The sequence below is a fragment of the Psammomys obesus genome, unplaced genomic scaffold (genome assembly GCF_907164565.1).
Source record: "Psammomys obesus unplaced genomic scaffold, mPsaObe1.curated_primary_1811, whole genome shotgun sequence".
Classification (NCBI taxonomy): Eukaryota; Metazoa; Chordata; class Mammalia; order Rodentia; family Muridae; genus Psammomys; species Psammomys obesus.
The window spans coordinates 531,552-544,433 of record NW_026591597.1 but is presented as its reverse complement, the minus strand read 5'-3'; the positions used below and the strand labels follow the sequence as shown (position 1 = coordinate 544,433).

Here is a 12,882-nt window from a genome sequence, read left to right as displayed (position 1 = left end):
CCATCCCCTCATCACAAAAAAAAAAAAATAAATAAATAAAAAATAAAAAAAACCATACTGTGGAAGCCATAGTATGTCTCAGTGTATCTCACAAGCTAGCCCTCTCTCCACACATCTTCACTTCTTCACTTGCAAATGTGCACTGACAGGAGTCAATGGGTCAATGGTCTGGTTCAATATCTTTGACTTCTGTGATAAAATCAATATTGGATCTTCCCCAGGTTTTCTCCCAGTTGTAGCCCCATGTCATGAAGATCCTGAAGCTTCGGATCTGCAGGAGCAGCCCTTTCACATGTTCCAAGCAGTTCACAGGTGGAGTAGATTTTGAGGTAGGCCAACTCAAAGTTCTGGATCTGGGCCTGGGTGGGTGGTAGCTGAGTTGTTCAGCCTGCTAGCTCTCCCATACTAGCACCACCGGGGTGAGCTCTCCAGCACTGCTCCAGCTAGGCCGCCCAAAGCCACCAGAGACAGGAAGCAGGGCCAGCTCTCCTGCTCCTGTGCCCTCAGGGATGGCTCACCCCCACCCACACCTCAGAGCCAGCGCCTCTGTGCTGTTCAGTCAAGGTTTGAGGCCCACCCTCTCAAGTGTTGCAGCTTGTGAGGGACTGGGCCAGCTCTCTCACTCTCACCCCTCGGAGCTGGCTCACTCTTACCTTCGAAATCAGGGCCAACTCTACTGTCCTGTTGAGGTGAGCTGCAGTGCGCTTTCTCCTGAGTGTTACAGATGGCAAGGGACAGGGCCAGTGTACCTGCTCTCGGGACCCCAGGGCCAGCTCTCCCAACTGCCACAGGTGGTGAGGAGCAAGGGAGGGTATCACCCTGACGTGCACACCTCCTCAAGGCAGACTAGTGACAGGGCCAGCTCTCCCACGCTCTCATCCTGGGGCTGGCTCACCTTTACCTTTACCCACCACCAGGGTCAGTTCTGCTGTCCTGTCCAGGCAAGGTGCATGGCCTGCTCTCCCTAGTGCTGCTGCAGGTGAGAGGTGGGAGGAGCTTTCTAGAATGCCACAAGCAGTGAAAGGCAGAACTAGTTCTGCACAGCCCCTGGACATCCACTTGCTCCCCAGTGCCGTTGTCCTGACAAGGGATATACACATGTCCTCCAGTGGCCATATGAGGCACATATATGATATCGACCAGTGCCTCTGCATAGTCATGGACCCAGGCATGGCCCTCAGGGGCAGCTAAGGCTGGGACCTCACCATGGCCCCCGGTGGTAGGCCTGACCATTCACTACAGGCTACTCCTCTCCACCCTGCGGTCTCCAGTTCCATCTCTCTTCACAATGCTCAAGCTGCTCTACTTCTCTTTCTCTTCCATCTGTCTACCACATACCCTGACATTATGGTGGCTCCCACTGCAGGCTGGCCATGAGGCTGACCGCCCTGGGTGACATCCTCTAGGCAAAGCAGGTGTCTACATGTGCCAGAGGCTAAGTCTGTGGGTGTCATGGTAGTCCCCTATTGCACTGTGCGGTGATAGTCAGGGCTCTGTGTTTCTATGGCCTGACTGTGCTGTGGGGCAGAGGGAAAGTCTGTGGGTGTCTTTTCCCATCTGCACTGTGTAGCATGGCAGAACACAGGTCTCTGTCTTTCTCCTCCCACGCTGTGATGCCTGGATTGGATCTGATTTGATTTTTGTGTCTTGGGAAATAAAACAGCTGTGGCCACCAAGCCAGGCATCAAGCTAGGATGAAGAAAGGAATACCATCAGCTCTGCCCCTGACTGATAAAAGAACAACATCACCAAATATGTCTCTTTGCCCATTGCCAGAGAGAACCATTTTATTTTTTAAGTGGCAGGAAGCCAGGGAGACACCTCAGTGATTTAAGCAAGCATGAGGACCCAGGTTCAAATCCCTTAAACCCATATAAATCAGAGTGTGGTTACATAGGTTAATAATCTCAGTGCTCTTACAGCAAGAAGGGGAAGCAGAAACAGCAAGACAGACATCACCAGAAACTCAGAGCCACTAGCCCACTGGAAGCAGCTGGAAATGACTAAGAGACCCTGTCCATATGGAAAACGAAGAAAGTATGACAGGTTTGTCCCACATATTTGCTATCCCCAGTTGTCTGTCAGTTCTTAAATATCCTCTATTAACCAAAGTATGCAAAATTAGGAGTTAATTTAGAACAAACACATTCTGCCTCAATGGAGCTAAGGAAAGGCTGTTTTTGAGGCTACGTTGATGCATTTAAAGGTGGTCCCAAGTGACTGGCTGCCAAGTGATTCTTGGATGCATCCCTTATCAATATGATACATCTATTCAGAAATGTACACTATTCTGTTGAATAAAGACCAAAACAAAAATAAGGTGAAATTTCAATATAAAGATGTCAGTGTTCACCAGGAATAAAGGCATAAATCGCAAGTCCTAACACTTAGGAGGCTGAGACAGGAAGATTGCTGGAAGTTCAAGGCCAATGTCACAATGTCATCGACGTAGATAAGACCTTGTCTCAAAACAGAAAAGTAGAAAACACTGTTTCATCTCAAATAACTCCATAGGATCTTCGTGAGCCCTTGAAATATCCAGAATTCTGTAAATGTTACACTGTATACAGAACTACAAAAGATATACAACATTGCTTTAAAAAAGGAAACAGAATCAAGGTTGGGGATATGGCTCCAGGGGTAGAGCACTTGCCTAGGTTCTGGGTTCAATCCATAGCACTATCAAAAAATATATATTTTTAAAAGAACAATTTAAGAGAATTTACATTGCCTGCATCCAGCAGTTATTATAAAGCCACCATCAAGAAGAGAATATTATGGTGAGAGACACCTTTATCAATCATGGAACAAAGCAGAAGGTGCCAAAGCCATATCCACATACATATTTGCTCGCTTAAAATGAAGCTGCTGAGGCAGGTCGATGGGGAAAGGATTTTCCCACAAATGAGAGAGAAAAATAAACTTCATCCTAACTTTATACCATTAAAAAAATAAGAAAAAGACTCAAAAACAAGCCAGGTAAGGTGGACTGTGATCCCAGCACCCGAAACAATGGAGGCCGATCGTAAATAAATAAGTAAACAAGCAGTCAGAGTAATAGGAAACTTATTCTCTATAGTAAGAAGACAAAGAGCCTAATTATAAAACAAACAGACTAGTGGCTGGGGAGCTGAGTCAGTTGGCAAAGTGCATTGCACATGGTACAGACACAAGGCCCCGTGCTCAGACCCCAGCATCCGAGGAAAAAGCTGGTCATTGTGGTGCAAACCTATGATGCTAACAATGCTGGGTACGAGGAGACACCTGAACTTACTGTGAGCTCCAAGCTGTGTGAGAAGCCTTGTCTCAAGTACATAACTAAAATAAACGATGGGGATAAAGAAATAAATGAAGAGTCACACGTGCACCTTTACACACTCATGTACCACACACAAAACACATTTAAAAATATGAAGACATTTCATCCAAAGAGAGAGAGAGAGAGAGAGAGAGAGAGAGAGAGACAGCAAATAAGTGCTGCAGAGTCGCCAACTAAAGAAGAGTAATTAGGCCACAGAAAGCCACCTCACCAGACCCTCAGAACAGCCAGGTACCAGGGTGGCGATACCGAGGACTGGCCAGCATGTTTAGTACCTGAAATGCGTGCCTTGTAGGTGGACCTGCAAAATGGTAGACTCTCCTCAAAAATGGTTTGTTAACTTTGTAAAAAATCAAACACACGTCTCAGACAATTCAGTCATTCCTCTCTTAAGTCTGTAGATATAATAACCTGCGATGAAACCTTACATTAACATAGAGTTATATACAATGTTCACAGTAGCTTTCCTTGGAATACCTCAACACTGGAAATAATCCTATTTGTCATCAATGGACAGACAAACTGGAAACCCATCTATGGACTACTGCTCAATAATGAAAAGAAACCACTAGCAATACATACTACATGAATGAATCTCAAAATAATTACAATGAGTAAAAGAAGCCACTCAATGCCACACGGTTCTGTTTGTATGAAGCCCTTTCCTCTCTTCCCTGGACTGCACAAGTTGATCTCCTGACTATATTTTAAATAAACATTAACAAATATTTTCACATGGCCAACAACTCTTCCTTTAACTTGGTTTATAATGTTTGGTTTAGTTTTATTTGTTTTTTTTTTTATTGTATCATCCTGTTGTATAATAAAAAAAAGTTAATGTTTATTATTACACTGTAAGACCTTAAAGGTAGTGGATCTACAAACATAAGAGTTCCTTATAGGGTGCCATATGCCTGCAACCCCAGCACTCGGGAACCAGGAAGATCAAAAGCTTGTAGGCCAGTCTGTCTTTAAAATAGAGAGAAGGAAGGAAGGAAGGAAGGAAGGAAGGAAGGAAGGAAGGAAGGAAGGAAGGAAGGAAGGAAGGAAGGGAGAAAGAAAGAAAGAGAGAAAAAGAGAGAAAGAAAGAGAGATAGAGAGAAAGAAAGGGAGGAAGGAGGGAAGGAAGATTCAAGTCATCCTTGACTATGTAGTGAGGTTAGAAGCCAGCCTAGGCTAGGTAAGACCTTGTCTCAAAAAATAATATTTTTTAAAGACAGATATAAAAAGGGGGCAAAGTTGAGTAAGCCATAGGAACAATAATCCATAAAGGGCACCCAAACAAAATGATGAATGCAAGAAAAAATGGAGCTACTGTCTTGGGGAGAATGAATGAAAAGTAACATAAAATTAAAAGTTTGCAGAGGTCATGGGGAAGTAAGGGCCATCACATGTAGCGAGCCCAATACCAGCATAGACGTTTGTATTTTATTTAAAGAAAAAATATTTGAGACAGGATCTTTCTATGTATACCAGGCTAACCTAGTGCTCAGGTTTCTCCTGCACCAGCCTCCACAGGGCTGAGATTTGGAGCATGCATCAACACACTAGGCAATGACATATCATCTTTAATGTATCTGTCTTGCTATTGGATAAGCTAGAGGCTTGATTCCTTGTGTTCAGCAGTGGACCAGGCTCAGTTAGTCACTGCAGCTCAACTTGACCAAATGATAAACAACCCCACTGACACAAGAAAAGATTGTGTTCAGTGTGGTCACACCTGGGAGGGACAGTAGGTACAGAGAGTTCCCTGCTGCAGGGAATTTCAGGTTGCTGATAAGAAGTCAGGCTCCTGTAGAGAGGAACAACAGCTATGTGGTCAGAAAAGCAAGCACAGTCAAGCCAGTCTGTCAAACCGTGGGCTGGTTTATCCTTATCTCAGGATGGTTCTGCAGAATCTCATCTGTAATAAGCAAGTAGCTACTGCCTGGGGACAGTTTCCCCTCATCACAAGATGTTTATTGATGAGGCCTGTTATTCCTGGAATCCAAGAAACTATGGGGAAGAATGACTCAGAGAAGGGACAAGTCATGGCAAGAAGTCAGACTGGCAAGATGGAGTCAGTTAGGCCTTCAGATTAAGGTCAGTGACTGGCAACTTCTAGGCACCATTCAGGAGATCTGCAAGAAGGCATAAACACACTAAAGGTTGATAATCTACTGAATATGTTGTCAGCTTTAGACTGGAATCAGGGGGGGGGGGAGGAATTGCCACTTTTAGATTAAACACTCCCTTGTGAAGAGCCACCAGCAGGACTCCAACCCAAAGTTCAAACCAGCCAAGGACACAGATGCAAAATAAAGACAGAGAGACCCAGGATTTAGTCACTGATCAGACACCGATGGGTCCAGGTAAAGAGTCAGCACTTTTTGAGAAAAGTAGCCTGCATCCCTGTTTCAGTCTGACTAACAGATTTACAGAGTAGATTATAATAAATTGTTGGGAACATTCCTTTGTTTGTTTGTTTGCTTGCTTGCTTGCTTGTTTCTGTTCTTTTAAGATAGAATCTCTATGTAAACCTTGCTCTCCTGGAACTCTGTAGACCAGGCTGGCTTTGAACTCAGAGATCGGCCTGCCTCTGCCTCTGCCCCTGCCTCTGCCTCCCAAGCGCTGGGGTTAAAGGTGAGCATCACTATGCCCTGCTGCAAGCTTCCTCCTTGTCCTTTCCCCTAAGCATGCTCCACTTCTCTAAACAGACAGTAAACAAATATCTAAGACTGTCAACAGGAAGGGTTACCACACCGCCATTCTACTTTGAACGCCCACTTATTCACCTCTGCGCTCGCTGGTTGCAACCAGCCCAACCCCGACCCAAGCTCTACCCTTCCTTCCAACCTCCTACCCTACCTACAAAGGCACTCAGCCTCCTACTCTACCCATGGCCACTTGGTTCTCATCTGTTCTTGGACAGCCCCTGGGCATACGCCACCTGTTATCAGCAAGCATCTTTATGGAGGTACAACATGCTTCTGACCAGCACAGGACTGAGTTCTTTAGTTAGAACTGTGCCAGCTGCTGGCAGCCATAGCCACTGCCCAGAAATAATCTGCTGATCAACTGGCAAATGGCAACCTCATTTCTTTACTTCCAGGCCTGACTCCCAAAGGGTCTTTGGAGATCTTGGAGGGACACAGAGTGTCTCTTCCGGTGTCTATCTGACTCAGTCCTTCATCATTTATGAAAGGACAATGCTTACGTAGGCATCATCCTACATTGCCTGGTTTTGATTTGTGACTAATTCTCAGTTTAGCATCCTATCCTTGAACTGGTTTTACTTCCTTTTCCTTCAAGGGCCAGTAGTGCTCAGTGGTGAGTACCATGAGGACTGACAATGAGATGTACCTACCAAGAGGACTTGAACTGAAGAGCCAATTAGTAAGAAAGAAAGAAGACTGGAGCAAAACTATAAGCATGAAAGAGTTGATAATGTGAGACCACTCACGCATGAAAATCTTTGTCTAGAAGAATGCTTTCTTAACTGGGGGAAATTTTGCATACACTCCATCCCAGTACACTGCCTGAGTCTATAGAGTGCGTCCAGCTCAACTTATACTTGTAAAAAATTTTTCCTGAGATCCAAATTTAACTAGGCTTCTTCTATTTTTATTTGCTAAATTGGCAACCTTACCCCCCAGGGGACAACATGACAATATCTGGACAGATTTTTTCACTATTGAAAATTAACTGGTTTCTAGTAAATAAAGGCCAGGGACACTGCAAGGCAGGGACAGCCCATAGCATCTGGCCTCAAATATTAATAGTGCTGCCATCAAAGGAGCAGGATGTTTTGTTTTGTTTTGTTTGAGACAGGGTTTCTCTGTGTAGCCTTGGCTGTCCTAGACTCACATTTTAGACCAAAGCTGGCCTCAAACTCACAGAGATCTGCCTGTTTCGACCTTTCTGAGTGCTGGTATTACAGACATGCCTGGCTGGAAGCCTGATTTAAGTGAGGGGTTGGTGCTGATCTATAATTGCAGCATTCAGGAAAGTGAGGTAGCAGGGCTAAGGCATAGCTCAGAGTTAGGATATGTCTATCCTCAGTAGTGCAAACACACAGAACCCCAATTAGATCATAAAAAAAAAAACCTCACTATATTGACGATGGGTGTGGTAACACATGCCCGTAATCGCAACACTTGTGTGGCAGGAGAGAAGGGACTATAGGACAAAACATCAAAATGAACAAGTTTACAGAGAAAAATGAAGCCTTTCTCCACCTGGGAGTTTCCAAAGAAATGGAGCTTGCTCTTCCTGCTGTAGAGAAAAACTAGAAGCCCTTCCAAACCTAGGCTTCGTCCAGTGAACAGAACATGCCTGAGAAAAGCCCTTGCTGTACAAACAGAAGAGGTGGTGCACCCCGTGCTGTTATTTATGCTTTCTTAACTGTCTGTATTTCTGTTTCTAGTCACGTGTCTTTGGTGCAATCATTCACCTCTTCTGGAATACCAGAGCCTGGAAGAAGATGCCTCGAAACTCAGATCTGCAGCCCTACACTAAACATGTTTCTTCTTCTACCTCTGTCGGACACTGTCCAACACCTAAGCATGCCTGCCCTAGTGCTCTGGACTTCTTTCTTTCTCTGCAGGACCCTCTCCATCTACCACTCAGCTTTCTGAGACCCTAACTTACAAAGGCATAACTCTCAGCTCCTCTTTTCTCTTCCTTTCCTCTCAGCAGCTGTGGACATTTACAGCTGTGGACTACCCAGTCACTCTCAGTCTCTAATTGTTCTCAGACTCACTTCTGAGTCTGTTTTTAAATCTTTGTATTAGTGAGACCAAGAACTTGGAAGGAACGCAAAATTCCCCTCGCACTTGGGAGGTTGGGGAAAGAAGATAAGCAACTCAGGGTTATCCTTGACTACAGAGCAAGCCGAGGCCAGCCTGTGCTACATTAAACCCTGTTGGCAAGGGAGAGAGAGAGGCTGAAGGTGGGGAGGAAGAACAGCAATGACAGAGCAGGAAGGTGACAAGTTTGAAGAGAGCCTGGGCTGCATAGCAAGACACTGTCTTCTACAAAGACAGTATCTAACCAACAAAAATCTAGTGTTATTAATAGATTAATAGCACTGCAGGATAAACATTCCCCTATAAACCTACAGGACCCTTAAGTAGCCCACTACCATCATCTTTAAGAACAAATGCTTGGCTGGGCTGTTGGTGTTCTGTTCAGGAAGTTGTCTCCTGTACCAATGCGTTCAAGGCTCTTCCACACTTTTCTTCCAACAGATTTAGTGTGTCTTGTTTTATGTTGAGGTTGTTGATCCACTTGGACTTTAGTTTTGTTCAAGATGATAAATATGGATCTATTTGGATTTTTCTACATGTGGATATCCAGTTAGACCAGCACCATTTGTTGAAGATGCTGTCTTTTTTCCTTTGTATGGTTTTGGCAGGTGTCCATAGGTGTGTGGGTTTATTTCTGGGTCTTCAATTTAATTCCATTTACATGCTCTTTGATCACTTGCCCCTGGCGATGTGGCCTTGCCAGACATAGAGAAAGAGGATCTAGGTAGTCCTGATGAGACTTGATAAGCTAGGGGCAGATGGCAGGGGAGAACTCTACCTTTCTATAGACTAGGGGAAGGGGATAGGGAAGAAAGGGGAGGGGGGGGGGGACTGGGAGATGTTGAGGGAGGGGGCTACAATCAGGATATACAATGAATAAATTGTAAAAAAATAAAAATAAAAATATTTAAAAAAAACAAAAAGAAAAACATGTTTGCCAAATTTATCTTGAATCTACAAGCTACTAAAAACTAGATCATTCGGGGGACCTGGTGGGGAGGTCATTCTTTTGTACTTGTTTTTCAGTGTCAGGATGGAACACTGGGGGTCCTTGCACAAACAATGCAAAACTGCCCCATTGCGCTCTAGGCCCAGTTTGAAACTAGTATTTTATCATGATGAAACACTCCCGCCTCCTGTGCAGGGGGAGCTATCACAAAATCCTGAATGCATTTGTTAGAAGGAACTCAGAAATATTTCAGGACATTCCAGGCTCTCACAGAGCCCTAGGAAGGAATGAAAACAACTGCTAAACACAACGTGCTTCCAGCAAAGAGATCCAGTCCAAAGGGTGTGTGCGTGTGTGTGTTTTCCAGAGAAGATCAAAAGTTTTCACAACTGATCAGCATCGGGAAAGCAGCAGCCTGCTTTAACCTTGAGATGCAAATAGTCAAAGATTGTCAAGGGATCTAAAAAGCTGGTGGATTTGATGGAAGATCAAATTCCAGACATTTCTAGGGCAATTAGTTTCACAAGCAAAGTCACCGGAATGGGCCATCCACCCTCCACCCGCAGTAAAGCCCCGATAAGACTCTGGAGGTTTACAGACTTCGGCCTAATTGGCCCGCACCCACCCAGCAGAGTTCATTATCCTTATCCCCAGTTCTTGGAACAGAGAATGTGAACAGGGGTTATTTTTTGCTCTATCTTTAAAGGACTGGCCTCTTAAATATCTCTCTGCTTCAGATCACTATACTTATAAACTCCAGGCACCACAGGCAGGTATTGTGCTAACTATTCACGGTACGGGGGGGAAGATCTACAATGAAGTCAAGTCTCTTTGCAGACTTCTCTTAACAGTCTACCTGAAGCTGAGTCTTGGCCTCTCAGGGGCTTAATGGCTCAGCACTATTATTTGGTCATTACAGAAACCAGGGAGGAAGTTGCTGTCAGTTCCAGCCCAGGACTTTGGAGCATGAACTAAATGGATTTTGAAAGATCTGATTGCTAAGCTACTTTCCTCATGCCTACATGCCAAAGCTGACTTCTCCTGATGTGCAGTGCTGTCTGTGATGGACAAGTTCCAGCCACGTGGCCAAGGGCATATGGCGACTCAAATGTAGTCCATTGTCAGGATAAATTTTTCTGCTTGGATGTCTGGTTGTGTATGCCTTTTGTCATCCCTTTGGTCCCTGAAGGGTGGCCCATCAGCACCCTCAGGGGCCATTTGAAGTCTAGAGATCTTCCACTGAGAAGTTCTGCTTGCCTGACAGGTATCTGATCACTCTGGATGTTACTCTCAAGGGCATTCATTTTGATGCTTTCCACTCTCCTACACTGACGACACTGTACCATATTAGAGTTGGCAACCTGCTCTTTCAGATTAGCCAAAGTACACTTATGAAGGACTCTCCTAAGGGACTCCGGCCAGCTGGAGATGTTGGTGGCTGAGGGGACCACAGCCCAACAGCACAGATTGCCACTGGCACCTCCACCCTTTTGGCTCTCCTCTCATGTTTCATGAAGAAAGTGGGGTCTTGGGAGATGGAGACTAGCTCACTCCCATTCTCAGGAATGCTTTCCTTTCCTTAACGATCCATCTGTTTCCATTTCTAGCTTGGTGTCCCAGGGTGTCTACCTGATGTGATTCTTTTTCCAGAGGCAGAAGAGCATGGAGATGTCAGCAGGTGTCCTCCAAACTCTCTGCTTTGCCCCTGGCAACAGTGGGACAGAACAGGCCCACCATGGGCCCACTAACCTTCCTGGAGTGCAACAGTCTTGTGTGGCAATTGACAAGCCCTGGCTGTCCTGGACTCACTTTATAGACCAGGCGGGCCTCAAACTCACAGAGATCCGCTTGCCTTTGCCTCTCCGAATGCTGGGATGACAGGTGTGTGCCACCACAACTGCCTTGTTTTTAAAATTTTTATTTTGTGTGTGGATGGGTATTTCACCTGCATGTATAACTGTGCGCCACAAATGCGCAGTGTCACAAAGGCCACAGGAAGGTGATGGACACTCTGTGCCTGGAGTTAGTAGTTAGCTGCCATGTGGGTGCTAGGAACTAAACATAGGTCCTCCTTTGCAAAAGCAGCCAGTGCTTTTTAACTGCTGAGCCACCTCTCTGGTCCCATTTTTTTTTTTTTATTCTTTGTTGCTTTCTTACATACAATGAATTTTAGTCATCACTGCCCCGTTAAACTCTCTCATTTCCCCCTCCCTTCCCAAAAAATCCTTCCTTTCAAATCCCCCTCTTGCTTTCCCGTCTTTTGGAAATGAACTAATATTGTTTGCATGAAGATGAGGGAGGTTATTTACTAGATCAAGGACAACTGATGAGTAGCTACAACACTGTGTAAGTGACACTTCTTTCCCCAGCCACCATAAACTTTTAGTAGTCTCCCAGGAAGAAGTGCCTCCTGGGCCCTTCCCCTATCCATGATGAAACGTTAAGGGGCCCAATCTTGTGCAAGCTTGCGCAGGTGACCACAGCTATGGTGAGTTCAATAGTGCAATGGCCAATGTCATGTCCAAAAAATGCCCTTATGCAAAACACCTCCCCATCCTCTGGATGGTTCTTTTCCGTTCTTTCCCCTCCTTCTTCACATTGCTGCCTGGACCTTTAAGAGGCTTTTTCAATTTTTTAAACACACAAAAAAAAGTTAAAAAGATTTTTAATCAGAATCTTATGTACTTCATGTGGGCTTGACCTTGCTTTATAGTTAAGTCTGACTTTAAACTCCTGATACCTCTACCTCCCGGGGAGTACAGGCTTGTGTCAACATATTCAGTTTTCTTCCTGTTTTGTTATCAGAAAGCTACACCACCCCACTGACCTTCACTTCTCTGGCAACCCTCCTACAAGTACTGACTCAAAGTTAATATCCTGCCTCGCGCTAAACATGAACTCCCGCTGTTTCTGCTGCTCTGCTCTCCTCTCAATGGCAGCATCTACGGTGGCCCAGCCCTAGACACGGACAGGTCACAGGAGAATGCTATCCAAGGCCCTCCCTCACTGCATTGCTCTGCCGCAGTCATTCTTTCATCCTTATCCGTCCAACTTAAGCAACATTGTCCCTTCACAGGCTGTCTGAAAGGTGGCCATTTATGACAAGGCAGGAAAGAAGTCGGACACTTCCTCAGTAAAGCCACCAGTGCACAAAGCTCGTCAGATTAAGCACACTATAAGGAGAGTAGGGAAGAGATCAAGGCCTTTTGAGTGGGGAAATTATGTTTCTTTTGAGACAGGGTCCTATGTAGCTCAGGCTAGCCCTAAACTCACAGAGTAGCTGATGATAACTTTGAGCTTTATTTCTCTTACCTTCACCTCTTACATGCCGGGATTATAGAGTGCTGGGGGAAGAACCAGAGGCTTCAGGCAGACCAGGCAAGCACTCTGTTATTGAGTGACATCTGGTATGGAAACATTCTGACGGGACCATAGGGAGAAAGCATGTCACTGCGTGAAAAGCAAGCAGTTCTGGGTGCCATAAGCCCTTGGGGACAAATAAGGCCTCAATGGCCAGGGTCAGGGGGCACACACAGATGGGTCAGCTTTTTTCCACTTGTCAGCATGCAGCCTGGGACCTGCCTCCCTGAAGCAACCAGTGGCAGCTGCTTGCCTGAATATGCATATTTATGGCCTGCTCTGCTGCAGACAGAGGTGTGAAAATTTTTAAACCTGTGTTTTCTGTATCTGTCATGACCTTGAAAACTTTGGCAATTAAATAGTGGAAGGCAATAAGTTTGAAGTGAGAGCACACACGTTCTTGAGCTTCGAGAACAAACTTTTTCTTTTGCAAGGACTGCTGAGTAACTGAAATCAAGGACGAAAGG

The 12,882-nt window shown here is 45.2% G+C and overlaps 1 non-coding gene across 1 annotated transcript; it reads right to left on the bottom strand.

Moving 5' to 3' along the window:
• Nucleotides 1-1,640: 1,640 nt before the first annotated feature.
• On the bottom strand, nucleotides 1,641-1,781 carry LOC129679518 (small nucleolar RNA SNORA48). The gene has a single exon (XR_008720559.1). It is a non-coding gene; the product is annotated as a small nucleolar RNA SNORA48 (small nucleolar RNA).
• Nucleotides 1,782-12,882: the final 11,101 nt, after the last annotated feature.